The sequence below is a fragment of the Poromitra crassiceps genome, assembly GCF_964638095.1.
Source record: "Poromitra crassiceps genome assembly, chromosome: 11".
Lineage (NCBI taxonomy): Eukaryota > Metazoa > Chordata > Actinopteri > Beryciformes > Melamphaidae > Poromitra > Poromitra crassiceps.
The window spans coordinates 18,205,167-18,222,194 of record NC_139643.1 but is presented as its reverse complement, the minus strand read 5'-3'; the positions used below and the strand labels follow the sequence as shown (position 1 = coordinate 18,222,194).

Genomic DNA, 17,028 nt, shown 5'->3' with positions numbered 1-17,028 from the left:
GCCTCATCCATGTAAATAGTACACAGTCTGACCTAACCCCATATGTTCAGCTGTTTTCCGTTCTTCTCCGATACACTCTAAACTAGCGTCACACAGCCTTCCATAAGTAAATTTGCAATTATATTTGCATTGTTAAATAACAATAGTCGCCCCTGAAGTGAACATCTGCCAGTGAACATGGATAAGACAAAACTAACTGATTTGTTTATTTATTAGATGGATCCCCATTAGCTGCCGTGTAGACAACAGCTAGTCTTCCTGGGGTCCAAGACAAAATATACATTATGTAAGGCCGTAATGGCAATATACATTGAGAATGACAAATCCCCTCCAATATTCAAGCCTGATACAATGTGTCGCCCCCAATAAATATAGCTGCAGCAGCACAGACCAAAACACCACCAGATATGCCTTAAAAGATAACATTAATGTTGTCAATTTGCGCTGAAACTGTGTGCAAATGAATAACGTTTTTCTCAAAATTATCAGTAATTGCATGGAGTGAAAACAAACGTTTTTGACGAGAATGAGCCGATTTGCTTGTACCATGACTGAGCAGCTTACTGGCAGAAACCTCACGTCGTGCAAGTCTGAGCAAATTAACGTTAAAGTGTCAATCATTTTATGTTGTGCTGCATAACGTTACTTTGTCTTCGTCATGATGTAGACCGTAGTTGCTGCATATTCATATACTTTACTGTATAGCTGTACTTTCTTATGATATCACATTTATTTGATTAGAATGCAAGCAGTTTTATTAGTCAGCTTTCGCAGCAAGAGGAAGAGCAAGGGTGGCAGTGACATTAACCAGTATTTTGGCCAGCCTCCCCAGAAAATAATAAAAGTAAGTTGAGAGGAAATTAGTACCAGTCAGGTGATAGAGGTGGCTCAGGGCTGTACAGTGCTGTACATTAACTAATTCAATGGTCAAATCCAACACATGCTGGTATATGTACATTTATAAAATGGCTCTCTCAAATCAAGCAATCTGATTGGTTCACAGCCATTGTATAATTCCAGTAACCGAGTTCAATAACCCATGGCCATGGGTTATTGGTTGCCATGGCAACTCTCTTACTAAGAGAGTAATAATAAGGCTTACCTCAAATGACAACGTAGAAAAAAAAAATGGCGGAGACAGCTGTCAGATCCTTGTGAATCGATCTTCGCTTATAACTTTACTAATACTTCGCAGAAAATGATGTTTTGTACAAGAATAGATGCGGGCTAATGTCTTCTTTGCAAAAGAAAGGCTGTTAACTCCGCATTTAACCCCGCATTTAACCCCGTAACGTTAGTTGGTGTCGGGCAAGCCCTGAGAATGCAACGCTGCGCTCGAGCTGCCTGGGTTTCCAGAAAGCTCTCAGCCAAGCGCCAGGATTGGCCAATGTCAACTTCAGTCTCCAGAACGATCCAATCAAATCACCCGCAGGTCTATCTTCTTGCTAGAGGTCCCGCCTTACAGTAGTGTTTCAACTGACTCTCAGAATACCATGCCAGTCGGACTTATAGTGTTATTATTATTATATTATTATACTTGGAACCCTTTTATAAAAGCAATATAGCACTCGAGCAGCGTGTGTTGTGGAATATATCCCCCTGCTCACGGCCGGTTCACACACACGCCTACGCCTACGCCTACGCCTATGCCTACACCTATGCCTAGGCATATAGGCATTGCTTCATGCACGCCTGGCGCCTATTTTCGTTCACACAGGACGCCACGCTCTGCGCTACGCTGAACACATGAGCAGCGGTTTTTTTACACTTTTCAGATCTGATTTATAGCATGGGTGAGTCCTATTTTTTATTGTAATGTGCAAGTGAGGATGTCTGTCTATTTCTTGGCTGTAATTGTTATTTTCCCTCGGGTAATCATGTGACTATGAGTCATCAACACCATGAGTGATAGATGCATTGAGACAGGGGGGGTATATATACATCTGACAGAAAAGACGTTAATAGAGGAACACATGAAGGACAGCTCTCTTACTATGCACTCGTTAATTCGCGCTCCACCCTCCCTTTTGGGCAAACTCGGTAGAAAATATGGCCCAAGTCCACCAGAAACAACAGCCAGCTTGACAGTTCAGCGCGCCTAGAGCTGAAAAATAGAACAGACGCCTAAACGATAAATGCAGCGCAGCGTAGGCACAGCGCAAGCGTGGCTTCAGCACAGCGTGGCAGCGGTATGTGTGAACGCTCTCGTCTGTTAACAAGGACGCCTAAATTTTAGGCGTTGCTTAGGCGTTGCTTTAAGCGTTGCTCTAGGCGTGTGTGTGAACCGGCTGTCAGTTGTTATCCCGCGGCCTCGTGGGATAACAACTGATCAGGGGGATATATTCACCACAACACACTTGCTCTCGTGATATATTGCTTAAATATATATATATGTTCAGATGAAGCAGTGTTTTGGTCCCGAGCCCTATGTCACTTCCTTTCTAACCAGAAACCAGAGGTCTTTATGTGCTCAGCTGATAATTGGTATCCTGCCTCTTGCCATTGAAGTAGGGCGGTTCACAGCTATACCAGAAGAGAACAGGATATGAAATGTGTCTGTGATCTAAAGGATGTTGAAAATGAGTTTCATTTCATGTTTTATTGTACTTTATATGATGATTTGAGGATTTCCTTATTTGACGAAATGCAAAAGCAAAGACCTGAGCTCTTCTGGGCAGATGATGGCCAGAAGTTGGAGTGGTTGTTTAAGACTGAGGTATTTAAGACTGCTAACTTTATCTCTAGGGCCTGGAATAGAAGGCAAGCACAGCTCTTTAAGTAGGTTCAGGTGGTGGTTTTCATGCTGTACAACTTTACTGTATGTATGTTGGGTGTTTCTGTTGGTTTTATGTTTTGATCATTGTTTGTTTAAATGATGAACAGTCAAAGTGTCCTGTAAGCCCATGTGGGCTGGGCTTCATTCGAAGCATGACACTTAAATAAAGAAAATCAATCAATCATACATATATAGCCTAGTGTGTGTGCATGTGTGCACATGTGCGTTGCTTGCATGTGTTTATACTTTGTAACTAGTGTACTAGGGCTTGTCCAAATTGCTTGCACTGGGCCGGTCATGACTAGCCTACTTTTCTTTTTAAACCTTTATTAACCAGTTAAAATCCCATTGAGACCGGAGTCTCTTTTACAAGAGAGAACTGGCCAAGAAGGCGGAGAAGTTACACGTCAAGAGAAGAGTACATGGTTGCATGTAAAAAACAAAACAGATTTAACAGGGACACAAGACTACCAACTACTCACAATAGGAGAGAGTACAAAACGTGCACAGCATATATGAAATACAATAAAAAGCTAACAGATCAAAAAAGTTCCTCCGATTACAGAGAACATGCTATAGAACATGACTAAAACAGCAAAATCAAAACAATATGTAATCAGAAAAGGAAAATAATACTAAAATTAAATTATTAAACATCAAAGCAGGAGCAGGTAGTTGTAAGGAATTCGGCTATTTTTTGTTTGAAAACTGGAACAGAAATCAAAGAGGCCAGTTTAAGACTGGACTGAAGGTCGTTCCAAGACCAGATAGACTTCTTTTACCTGCCTCAGTCCGCACTGGAGGTACTTTAAGGTGCAACCAGGTGTTGGATCTGAGATTGAGAGTGTTTTCAATCAATTCCAACTTAGAACAAATGTACAAAGGAAGCTTGCCAAGCATAGCTCGGCTCGGGCCCATAAATGCAGCCAATGGGCCGGGCCGGGCCGGGCTCAGACAGAACGGGTTCGGGTCGGGCCAGGCTTGTTTTTTGGGTCCGATCTAAGCTCTAAGGCAATCGGCCCATGCTGTCCCCATCTGGTTAGCCGCTCCATGGCACTCGGTGTCAATCCTCAGTCTCCTTGAAGAAACAAATGTTAACGTTAGTCATAATACGTCCAAATTTCGGTTACAGTACTATGGTGCCATAGGCACCTCGCTAATATTATACAGTATTATGTGTTGTGCTAATGTTAGGCTAATAGACTAACAAGTCTGCAGGCCAGTCAATCGGTAACGTTATACAATTATTATTATACAAGGTCCTTGAAGGGTTTCGAGACTAGAGGTCTTTGAAGGGGTTCCAGAGGTCCTTGAAGGGGTTGCAAAGGCCGTTGAAGGGTCTCCAGGCATCCTGGTGAGGTTCCAGTGGTCCTTGAAGGGGCTCCAGGGCTCTTTGAATGGGGTACAGAGGTAATTGGAGGGGTTCCAGAGGTCCTTGAATGGGGTGCAGAGGTCCTTGAGGGGTTCTGGGGGTCCTTGGCGGGGTTCCGGAGTGCCTTGATGGGGTTCCAGAGGTCCTTCAGGGGGTTCCGTGGATCCTTGAGGGGGTCCAGACGTCCTTGAAAGGGCTGGTCCCGGTACCGCAGCCCGCAGGCCAACCAAACTACTGTATATTTGAAGGCTGCCTGATAGTCTAGTAAAATGCTGTTCTTTAAAATAATAAAGACCCTCTTGCAAACTGATGCTCTGATTATTGAATATGATGTTTTGAGAGAAGAAACTAAATCTAATTTTTTAATTAAATGTTTAATTTAACACATTCACTGCCAGCTGTTTTTTTTTTACTGTAGGTAGGTTCTGCCAGATGGTTTTTTTGAGGATTCTGGCTCATCTTTCAAGACCTGAGGATTCTTTTCTGCTAAGATTTTGTGAACACAAAATATCTAAAAAGAACTAATAGAATGTGTGCTTTCTCTGTCTAAAAGAGTTAGTTTGTAGAGTTAGTAGTTATGTAGGCATTAGCACTTGAATACAGCAGGCCCGTATCTAGCCTGCCACACTAGGGTGGGCTGGTAGGGGGCAACTTTGGCGGTAGGTTGCCAGAGGTTGTGGGTTCGGGGATGGGGATTAAATTGCATTATATTCAGTGGCGCTGGAAGTACTTTTAGGTAGGAATGGACTCTCGGTGCTGCCTGCAAGGGCAGCGCCGAAGAAAATTTTACGTTTTTTGGACTTTCATCCAAGAATATTTAATTTTAAATTAACATTAGGATTATACTGTTGTGATGTCATTATTCAGTATCTTCTCCTTTTCTCACTCACTTTCATGTAACCACCTGCTCTCCCTTTAGTCGTTTTACACTACAACAGACAGCAACACAGGCATAAACACTGAACCAAATTGTTCCAGTAGGAGTCACCATTCTGTTTTGGGTCACCAAACTGTAAGTAGGAACTTTCACTCAGGTGACAGGCCAGTGTTTACATTATTATTGTCAAAACTATTAGCAAACTATGTACAAACTAACTATTTACAAAACTATTGCTATATTTCCAAGACGTTTAGTCTTATTCAAATTTAAACTGAAAAGTGACAAAGAAAACTACTTTGAAAGCAGATTGACTTACCCTAAAAATAAATAAAAATACTTCATCCAGTTTAAAATAATCAACTCCATAACATTTCTTTTCATTGGATGATCTTATTTCTCAAATCAAATTAAAGACTAGTGCAGTGAGACTTAACCATAGCTAAAAACTATTTGCCATTTAGCCTTCAAACCTATATTTACAAGACTTTTAGTCTTATTCAAACTCAAACTGAAATTAAAACTTTGAAAGCAGATTGACTTTGTTACCCTAACAAATAAATAACAATCCTTCATCCATAGTTTAAAATAATCAACTCCATAATATTCTTTGCATTGGATGAGCTTATTTCTCAAATCAAATTAAAGCTATAACTACTGTTAGGTGCCCTAAACTAACTAACCCAGTGGTCTCCAACCTTCGGGTCGCGACCCTAAGTGCGGTCGCCTGGAATTCAAAAAGGGAGATACAAAAAAAAAAAAAAAAAAAAAAAAATTTTTTTTGGGTGGGCAAGATTAATTTTTGGGTGGGCATAGCCCACCCCTGCCCCCCCCTAGAATCGGCCCTGGAATACAGCATGGTTTCAGCGTCTGAAAATTTATTCTGAGATAAATGGCTTTTTGTGAAATTCGATAGAACAGTCACTTTAACCATTCATTTTTGGCATCAGTAAGACGTCAGACATCTAAACAATAGTTTTGAACAGTAATTTCCTCCATAACAGCAGGAAACACCCCTCTCCTTCAAACTCCTCCCTCCGTGTGTGTTCTTCTTGGCTGCAGCGGGCGTGTCACAAGCTCGTTTCTGTTGCTCCTGTAACCTCGCGTCACCAGGCTCACTGCTTTGCTGCTGCTGCCTGTCTGCTGGCGGCCGCTGTGCAAGTCTGGATATGGGCTCGCTCGTTTCTTGGAGTTTCGGTTGAGAGCTTTGATGAAGCTTTTGCGATTCTGGTCATATTTATGCTGCGTGTTTCAAAGTGTGTTCCACCCGTAATCTATTATGCAAATTTGCAATCCCGCACCGCCAGCAATCAGCGCGAAAACGAAAGCGTTTTCGCCAATCCATTTTCATGAGAATGGCTTCCTCACACTGCTTTTTGCTTGCCTTCCTCTAGTCAGGAGAGCACTGTCGCCACTTAGTGGGTCGGTGGAATGGGTTGTACACGTTCGGTGGCTTCAATATTGATATAAGAGATGTAAAAGGGTTAGATGCACATCCCACGGTCAAAAAAAAAAAATTCATTTTTTTGACGTATTAATACGTCATTGGCAGTGAACGTGTTAAACGCGGATCCAATCAGCGGCTGTCAGCTGATTACACCTGGGGTGTGGCCTATGACTTTAGTGTCCTGCATGAACTAACGCAATGCTTCATTTTTTGTCTGGAACTTTTTTCTTTAAAATTAATAAACAAATCATTGGAATCAGATGCTCTAATTAATTGATCAGATGTTTTGACAGAAGAAACTAAATCAAGAGAGTATGATTACTTATTTCCTCTGTTCAGTAGAATCAAATAAACTCATCTGTTTTCAGTTCTTACCTTTGCTCAGTAGACGGGTGTCCATCTTTGAATAGAAGAGGGGTGTCAGGGGACCGTGCTCTCTTCTGCTGGACTGTGCTGCAACATAACAGAGACAGAGCTTTGACTCTGGATAATGAAGGGTTAAAGGGATACACCAACATTTTTGGAGATTTGCCTATTTGCCATATCCCCGCTAGTAACTACCATGTAGATGACTTTCTCTCCTCTGTTAAGGAATTAACAATACTACTACTCTTATCGATACTGCTTATCGATCCGGTACTCCGGGGGGGTAAATTATTTATCCTGGTTGCTACTCCACCCTCTGCCGATCTGGGCAGAGCTGAAACTGGCTCCATGCTTCCTCCAAGACATGGGCAGTTAGCCGGCCGCTTATTTTCACCTGACAGGGGAAGCTTCACCGGTAGGACATAGCACGTGGGAGGAGGTTCACGCTATTCCAACCAGTTCCCCTCCCTCCGAACAGGCGCCCTTAACGACCAGAGGAGGAACCACATTAGCAACCAGGATATTGCATGTTTTGGTGAAGGGGGTTCCTATATGAAGGAAACCCCCGGGAGGCACGGGGAGAACATGCAAACTCCACACAGAAAGGCCCTTTTGACGACCCCACCCGGGCGGTGGGCACTCGAGGACATGCGGACGGGCACGCATTCCTTCAGCGCTCACAGCGTCCCAGGTGAAAATCGAACCCAGAACCTTCTAGCTGTGAGGCGACAGCTCTGCCACTGAGCCACCATGCCCCCCCTCAATCCGGTACTTTAACGGTACTCTTATCTGTATCTTATCTTTTTGTTGTTGTTTTTTTACAAGAAAAACCCCCGAAACAAATAGGGCTGGCTGTTGTCGGCCCCCCCCCCCCCCCCCCCCCGAGCTCCCTGTTGCGTGGGCGCTTTTTCCAGCCCTTCCCCCCAGCAACCTCAACGTCACATGCTAACCCGTACGCACATCCTGGAGATGCCCACAAGAGGCCAGAGCCTCTTCCCAGGGGTTCGCCGTGTGGTCGGTGTTGGATGGCGAGCCCGACCTGGGCTACGCGGCCATGCCACCACTGGAGGATACGGTGGCGGCCCACTTGTCACCTTCCTCCACCAGGCCTCAGCTTCCCTCCAGGGCCTGCCAGAGGCCGGCCAAGCTGGCCAAGAAGTCGTATCTGGTGTCCGGCCAGGTGGCAGCGATGGCCAACAATTTGGCCATCCTCCAGGGCTAGCAGACCTGCAGGGTGCCGCCACTCCGGAGACCTATACGGAGCTGCGTATGGTCACAGACTACGCCCTGCGCATGGTGGAATGCGTGGCGCTGAACGCCGGGAAGTTCATGGCCTTCTCGGTCGTCACCCACCACCACCTCTGGCTAAACCTCACTCAGCTCACTGAGCCTGAGAAGTGGAGGCTGCTGAATGTGCCTGCCCCCCGTCTGGCCTCTTCGGGCCGTCGGTGGAAAACATGGCCCAGCAGTTGGTGAGACAGCGGCAGGACTCGATATCCCTCATGCCATATAGGCAGCGGGCTCCAGGCCGTCCGCCAGTCGGACCGGATTGGACTTGGGGCCGCTCTTCGGGGTCCGCCCAGTCCCAGTCCCCAGCGCCGCGCTCTCGAGGAAGGGCCCCCAGCCAAGGCGCGGGCCGCCCCTCGGCGGAGAGCCAGACCGCCACCACGGAGCCTTCCTGGACTCTGCGCGCACTCCGGCTGCAGCCGCAGCAGCGCCGCCAAAGCCTGCGCCAGGGCAACCGACCGCTGCAGGGGGCACAGGCCACCACGAGTGCGGCTGGTAGGCCAGGCCGCACCTTGCCTACCTCCCTTGGGGAAGGGGGGGAAGTGAGCCCACCGGCGTCCGTGCCCAGTGCCTGACACCGATATGGAGCTCTCAAGAGGCCCTTGCCTTCAGAGTGCCCCCGGGCGGCTTTCACCGGCCGGGGGCGAGCCCACCGCAGTCTCAATGCCAGACGTGGGTTCGGAGCTCTCAGGTAGCTTGTGCCCTGCTACGCCCATGTCTGTTACAGCCCAAATCGCTCCACCCACTCTGCTCCCCCCACTTTCTCCCCTTCCAGATGGAAGTTGGCGGCCTGGTCCCTAAACGGGAGCGCCTGTTAGCTCAGGGTTTGCCCATGATGATCCAGTGTGTTGTGGTGTTCAGCCCATCCTCTGTTTCCTGCAGAGCCTCTATGATGCGGGCCAGTCCCCTATGATAAGGGCCTATGATGTCACTGCTGAGCTGTAATAATGTCACCGACGTATGCTGTGAGATGGAGAGCAGTCAGGTAGAGATCATCATCTTACCTCTTAGCTTTGGTCCGGCTGTCATGTTCTCCAGACAGAGAGAGCCCCTCCTCTCTCTCCTCACACGGACTCATAGTGGAGTGAACACCTTGACACAAACACACCAACATGCTGTTAGCTGGACTCAATCATGACTACAAGCTTTTCTTACAGGATAGATCACTTCTGCTGTGGGGAGGGATCACTACCGACTGTAAAATGACAAATAGACAATGCACTGAACTTTCTGCCCTGACTTTAAAATGTCTTAAAGGAACAAACCAACATTTTGGGAGGTTCGCCTATTTGCTGTCTTCCCGATAGTAACTAAGATGAGAAGATAGATGCCATTCTTTTCTCTATGGGTCTAGTATAAAAATAGCTAGCGCTAAAATAGCTTAGCTTAGCACAATGAATGGTAGTCTATAGAGCTCAACAGTGACCGCTCACTTTTTCTCAGCTCCGGGTCCGGAAGAGAATTGTCCATTATAGACATTTAGAAAAATCCTTATATAAAGAGTTTTAAGGCTGGAACCAAGCCAACCAGCCACCTACTGAATCATGAGTGACCATAAAACATTTCACTTGGAGCAAAAACAAAGAGTAAAAACTGGGGAAAAAATGAAAATATAATTGTTTTCACGGTTTTTATGTTTTGTTTTTGCTCTAAGTGAAATGTTTTATGGTCACACTCACTCATGATGCAGTAGGTGGCTGGTTGGCTTGGTCCCAGGACCCTTGGGTCCCCCTGGGGAAAAAAGTCACCTTTTGCATTTTCACGTAGTGACCATTTTGAGATTTTAGTCCCAAACGCTCTGAAATTTTACAAAAGTGTGACACTCTTCATGCTAGATGCTAGCTTCATGCTAGAGACACCCTGTAGTCAAAATACTTACTGTACATCTGTCCCCCTAAGGACATTTTTTTGTCCTCATTGACTTCCATTCAAAAGTGCTATTTTCTGCCCACCATTTTTCCACAAAAGTCATGCATGTTATTTTTGTATGCTCTCATTCTGGACAAAAACATTGGAATTGTAAAAAAGAAAGGGAATAAAAGGTGGTTGGTGGAAATCGCATGGCCTCAGTCATTTCATCGTTTTCCCATTGGTTTTAATGTTAAAGACCCTGGAAAGCAAACTGCACCAAAACCTTCCAACTAACTTAGGGTCTTATCTGACTAATTGTAAGCCTAAAAAAGTAGGAGACATTAGTTTCAACCCAAATCCTAAATATCGCCATTTCCCTGTTTTCACTGTTTGCTGAGGCAGGGTTTGAAGTGGGCGGTGCTTATGGCTCAAAACTGACTGCCATCTACCATCATAAAGGGAAATCCAATCATAAAGAAGCTCTCAGTTGTCTGTCAAACCTCATATTTAATAAATCCAGCCAACAGACACCTCTCCGTCATGCTCCCTCCCCTAGAGCTGTTGCTCTACCCTCCCCCACCTGGCCATTGGAGCTACTCTGGTACCTCACAGTGGGTCGTGGCTCACAGTGGCTTCCCTTCTGCCCCGTAACAAAAAATAATTTTTTTGGACTTCCAGCCATTTTTGCAAAAAATCTACAATTACCTGCATTGAATATAGGGACCCTATGCCAAAATAGTGCCATAACCCATTGATACCTGATGCAGGATTTGCGTGTATATCCCTCATTTCAGCTGCATCAGGTATCAATGGGATAATGGTGGATACACTGAACATAAATTTGTTTGTTGTTGTGGTGTGTGTGTTTATTTTTTTTATTTTTTTGTGTGTGGGGGGGGGGGGCAAGGAGGGGGGGGGGGGGCAAGGAGGGGGGGGGGGCAAGGAGGGGGGGGGCGGAAGGCACTTTTGTTGCTGTTTTGCATGTAAAAAGGCCTTTTACATGCTTTTACAATGCGGAAAATTTCTTCAATCTAACACTGCAAAATAACTGTTGCAGCTAGAGTTGCCACGGTGTTGACATTTGCACTGGGCAATAAACACAAGCCGGCCGCTGGAAAGGAATCCATCAACAAAGCAGACCTCCGTCACCCCGGCCGACCGAAGGACACCAGACCTGCTCAGCAGACCAAGACCTGAGACGGACATCCTCATCGCTCCCCAGCCCACAAGGCCAAACCCAACCTCTCCAAACGCACCTGGACACACAGAGCGATTTCCCCCTTTCCTTCCCAATGGACGGCAAAGAGACTTTCGCACTTAATAAAGTGGGATGAAGTAAGGGCTTATGGTTTCCTGAGCAGAAACAAGTTAAATACATTTACATGTATGTGATGTTGAATGAAACTGTGTGACACTGTTAATCGATGTCTAAACAAAAAGTTGTTCATTATGTGAAAGCTGTACAAAAAACAAAAGATGTACAGTATGTGCAACCTTGATCTATCATGTTAAGTGATCTCGCTCTCCTGTCAGTTAAATGCCCAGAAATCCTTCATATAACTTTCCGTTAAATACCAGACCTCGTGAAAGGAGGCCCGGTGCTTTAAACGCATGATGGTTAGAGTTGGGCATCCATCCTCTTCCTCTCTCTCTCTCTCTTCCTCTCTCTCTCTCTCTTCCCCTCCATCTAATGTTAAACCCTCATAGAGGCACATCGGTCATGATGACTCGTATGTGTTCCACTTGCTAAGAGTAACTAGACTGATAGTTTAATAGATGAGAGTTGTGACTAATCCATTCCCAAGGATTAGCCTCAAGTCTCATTCATCTCCACTGGAAGCCTACTCAGGTCTCCATAGTTTCCCCTCCTAGAAGTTTAACAGGACCGTCATTTTGCCAAGGACGTGCCTCCTTGGCAAAATGACGGTCCTGTTAAACAAAGTTAGGAAATTCCCCTTTTGTTATTTTATTATTTTACTTTTGTTTATGCCGACAAAGCAAATGTTACTTTGTACTTGAGTTCTCCCCTGGAAGTGATTTTGGTATAGATGGGCCACCATTGTATTTAAGCAAGCAGTATTCTCCCTACCATTCTACCTGTATGCAAAATATACTGTATATAGCGAGACTATTATTTGTTCATCATCGTAAAGCCACAGAACAGTTAAGTTATTAAGTTATTAATGTGTGTAGTTCTTCAGAGATCTAGCCTCTTCATTTTGCTCTCAAAGTGCACCAGATTGATTCATTTTTACTTTAAAATGTACACAATTTTCTCCCTAGGGGGTCTGCGGTCCGGGATGTTCTGATTGGGGGCTGAGCCCCCCAAAGGTCTAATCCTTAAACCGCCCCTGATTACAGAGATGTAAGCTATGTCACCTTTAGGTTACAGTCACCTTTTTCATTAAAATAGGAGGATTTCTGAGCGGTTTTATGTCTCTCCTGGTTAGGGATGGGAATCGAGAACCGGTTCTTGTTGAGAACCGGGTCCCAGTGGATCGATTCCTTGGAATCGTTAGCCAACGTCCTGAATGATTCCACTATCGATTGCATGCGCGATGACGTCACACGCTGCGACACGCACGCAACGCAGCCTTGTTTTGTTTCCAGCCACCATGGCGTCTAGGCAGAAGCAAAACGATGACCACAGTGCCACTTGCAATGCTTACAAAACCTCTATTTCGTCAAAGGGGGGAAATACTAGCAATATGCAGAAACATTTGTCCACACAGCATGCAATAATTTTGGAGGAATGTCACGTTTTTGATGTGCTATGGAGTGACGATAAACGTGGCTAACAGCAGCGCGGCTAACAGCAGCGCGTCATCTGTTAATATGGAGAGTAAACTCCTCCAGACCCTGTCTATTGTGTAAACCAGATTTCACCAATACTCCATTTCCATCCATTTAATTTAGAGGATGATGACGTTCAGAGTCAGACTGGTTCAGGGGCTGGTAGTCGCTTTGGGTCAGAGGCTGCAGCGAGTAGCCTACTTCTTGTGCAGCTCTAGCCCCTCCATTCACCCAGGCAGGGAAGAGTAAAATGACCGAGGCGAGGGTAAACGAATGTCCCCGAGCATAAGTTTGTCTGACATGCCAGCTAAAGTAAAATGTCCAAAGTTGCATGTTGTCATTCTAACCACTAGTTCTGTTTCATTCATTCCCACTATATATTTTCTATAGGGAGATGACAAAGATGCTCAACCCAAAATACAAACCCCCAAACAGAGCCAGTTTAACAGACACACTGATCCCTGCTTGGTATGGGATTGAAAAGAGCAATCTGATCTCAGAGCTGAATAATAATACATAATTATAATAATAATAATAATCTAAAAGAAAATTAATGTTAATAAACCCGTTTGTACTCTTTTTTTTCCCCCTTGCCCAATGAGAATCGATAAGAGAATCGATAAGGAATCGGATCGATAAGCAGAATCGAAAATGGATTCGGAATCGCTAAAATCTTATCAATTCCCATCCCTACTCCTGGTATGTGTCACCTTTTTCAGTACCCATGAATTTGCATCCCTGCACTTAATTAATCTAAGTTTAATTATTTCAATTACTTTCCTTGCCGCACACTAATGAAAACATGTATTTGCCAGTGATTATCTTAACTGCATATTACTCCAGTTTAAACATTAATCTGTCAGCAATCCTTTTGAATTTGAGGTTCAGTATATTTCTAAAAAAAAAATCGTTAGATTATCAACTAATCTAAAAAATTGTTGTTAGATTAATCGAGAAGAAAATAGTCGTTTGGGACAGTCCTAGATGATTGATTGTTTATCTATTATTGATATTCAATATTGTGGTTAAATAAAACTTTTGTTCTATAAGCCTCTACTGATTATTCCTGCAACACACCATCTGTGGTTAACTGTGAAGATGCCCAGTGTATGGACTTTCACCTTCCAATTTTACAACTACAATTATTAACTGATTGACTGATTTGATGTGGTTTGGTGCCTAATAGTCATAAGAAAACTGTTAGACAGGTGCGTGGGCCTTATCTCATGCTGGTGTCGCTAAATGATAGAGAACTACCATATTTTCTGACAAATTTAATACTTTTATGATTATTAATATTTTAGGAATTGTTAATAATCATATCAAGAACCAAACCAGCTCCTTAACCCCACCATAGGGGCCTGCTAGCCAGTACCATTCATTGTGCTAAGCTCTCACAAATTTTCTACTATGCGCACAGGGAAAAGACAGGCAACTATCTTCAACTATCTATGGAAGATGGCAAATAGGCGAATCTCCCAAAATGTTGGTGTTCTTTTAAAACAATTAAAATTTTACACTTTAATTTTACAGACACTGTAGCCACCCTGTTGATGGTTAGCACTTTTGTTTTTCTTCAGAAATAAAAATGTGGTTTTACCTTGAAACATGTTTGCCTGCTGAAATCACAGGATCCAGATCAAGTCACAGAGACCTGCCTTCAGCTGTATAGAGAGAGAGAGAGGGAGAGAGAGAGAGAGAGAGAGAGAGATGGAGAGAGAGAGAGAGAGATAGAGAGAGAGAGAGAGAGAGAGAGAGAGAGAGAGAGAGAGAGAGAGAGAGAAGATGCTGCTTATTCTCCTTTGTCAGTTCTTGGTGTGTGCACATTTGATGAGGGTGCGGCCATGTCCTCATAACTTCACTATCAAAGTCTATAAACATCTTTCTGACAGCAAACCAGTCTAACATGGTGCCAGAAACCAGGTCTGAGCACATAGGCCCTGAGGCAGAGGAATGACAGATCACGTGATGAAGTTCTGCTGTGTTGGAGTGTTTTGCTCAGTGTATCAACAGAAACACAACATGTATCTGAGCTTACAGACTAGTTTTGACACGTCCTGCATATTTCACCAATACAGTGAACTGAGATTACAACCTAACTAGAGTTTATCAAGCGTCCACTAAAAGTCACAAATAAAACAATGTTCTTTATGACCACAAAGAGAACACATGATGGATATTATGACACTATGAACGCCATCTGCAAACAGCAGGTTCATGATTTGAAAGACTTTAGCAGCTCGTCTTGCAAAAGTCGACAATACAGTGATAACATATAAATGCCAGCTAGTGTATTTATCTAATAATATATTGTTCTCTGAAACACTTTGGTTTGCATTGTTTCCAATTGATTAAGAAATCTATTTGGCTGCTAGCTAGTCTAGTCTGACACGAAAGCGGTCTAACCAGGTCTGAGGTAGTCTCACGTGGTCAGACTCAACATCTTATGTCAGCACGCTTCCAGCGACGGAGGAGGCAATATTTTTTTCCTAGGATGGCAAAGGAATGACCCGCCCTTCTCTGCCTCTGATTGGGCACTCTGATTGCACTCGGCTGCTCTCACCTGCTTTCCAGGCGAGCCAGAGTCATCTCAAACAAGCCTTTATTGTTTCATTCAATGTCAAGATGCAGCAAAAATGTTAGTGACATTGTAGTTAAGTTGTTTATTTAGTTTAATTATGTGCAACATGTGCAGGACATGTTGCTGATGATGATGAATTTGGAGGTCAGGTTTGGGTTGAGTTAAGCCTGGATTATGCTTGACGCTTTGGCCGGCCGCACGGAAATGAGAGACACGGAATCCTGACGAGGAAACGTGTGGAGCTTTTATACTCTGTGCAGGTTTCTGCTCGCGGAATTGAGCGCGAGTCTTGAAAACTCCACTTTGTCCGCCCAGCCGCGTCCGCGTCCACGTCCGCGTAGTTACAAAATTCGGGGTGCGCACGGCCAGGCGAAAAGCGTCCGCACGGAGCCTTGCGGAGGGGCGTGTCTGCTGATTTGATGTCACTTTTCCGCGCAGACACTCCTGTTCCTCACTGATGCAAAAAGCATAATGAGCCCTTTAGTAGTGTCTTATTTGAATTTCGATTCCTACGCTCGCCCACTACTACTACCCAGCTCGGCTGCTGTGTGGCCAATGACACCAGCATCACTGATGACGTCAGATTTATGACATCACTGATGATGTCACAGGGGGATTTATGACATCACTGATGATGTCACAGGGGGATTTATGACATCACTGATGACATCACAGTGGGATTTCATCAGTGGCATTTATGAGGGATTTATGACATCACTGATGATGTCACAGTGGGATTTATGACATCACTGATGATGTCACAGTGGGATTTATGACATCACAGTGGGACAATCACAGTGGGGCAGAGAAACAGACAGAGCCCTAGCTCCCATTTTGATGATGATGATGATGATTTTACAGGTATAGGCATCTGCAGGCTCGCGGCCTCGCCCGCCCTGCAGCTCGCATACGCAGCTCGGCTGTTGCGTGGCCTCGCCTGCCCTATAGACGGTTTTAACTTGACAACAAAAACATTCTTCTAAATTGAACCCTAGCTCACTTCCTGTTGCAGTGTTTTACAGAAGAAGAAAAAAGACACAAGGTGGAGGAGTGACCATTCTGTGAAAACCGTCTATGAGGGTTTTACAGCGGGGCCGTTCTGCTCTACAGCCGTTAAGGGTTAATATGTCACTTTTATAAGTTTAGAAAAAAATGGAGACAGTCAAAGTAACCATTTAGTACGTGCTCAGTTTATCAAAATAACGCCTATTTAGAAATCTGGTTTTCGTTTTTGGAGATCTGAAGAACAAGGACGAGTCAGTCACCTCAGCTGACAGAAGCCAGGCTCTGAGCAGCAGAGCTCTGCAAACCGGGAACGCACTCCACGCTCGGGCGGAGGTGTTCATACTCGGAGCGCTTGCTCTGTCATACTGGGGAGAAAACGAGCAAATTAACTGATTCGTGCAGCTCTGTGGTGATTAGCTAATGCCTCCGTGGCATGATTTATTTCGTTTTGGAAGATAAATGTTATTGCAGATTATATCTAACGCCTTGTAGTTAAAAATAAGTTTCCCCAATGGAGTTTTGCGGACGGTGCTTGTGCACACTGTGGCTTGTTCGCTCAGCCTGTTTTGAGGTAAGGTGGTGCCCGTTTGTTGTAGGTTATGATTCTGTTAGTGTTGCTCATTCACAAGGTTTTTAATGAGATAGTACGAGCAGAGGCCTCATAATTCTCTAA

General features: G+C 44.6%; 1 long non-coding RNA gene across 1 annotated transcript in view; it reads right to left on the bottom strand.

Moving 5' to 3' along the window:
* Positions 1-292: 292 nt before the first annotated feature.
* The window catches only part of LOC310785528, a 32,729-nt gene continuing 15,993 nt past the window's right edge, over positions 293-17,028 (bottom strand). The window contains exons 2-5 of the long non-coding RNA XR_014553180.1: positions 14,370-14,433; positions 9,130-9,217; positions 6,848-6,925; positions 293-3,854 (exon numbers count right to left, since the gene is read on the bottom strand). This is a non-coding gene — a long non-coding RNA (uncharacterized lncRNA). The remainder of the gene's footprint in view (positions 3,855-6,847; positions 6,926-9,129; positions 9,218-14,369; positions 14,434-17,028) is intronic.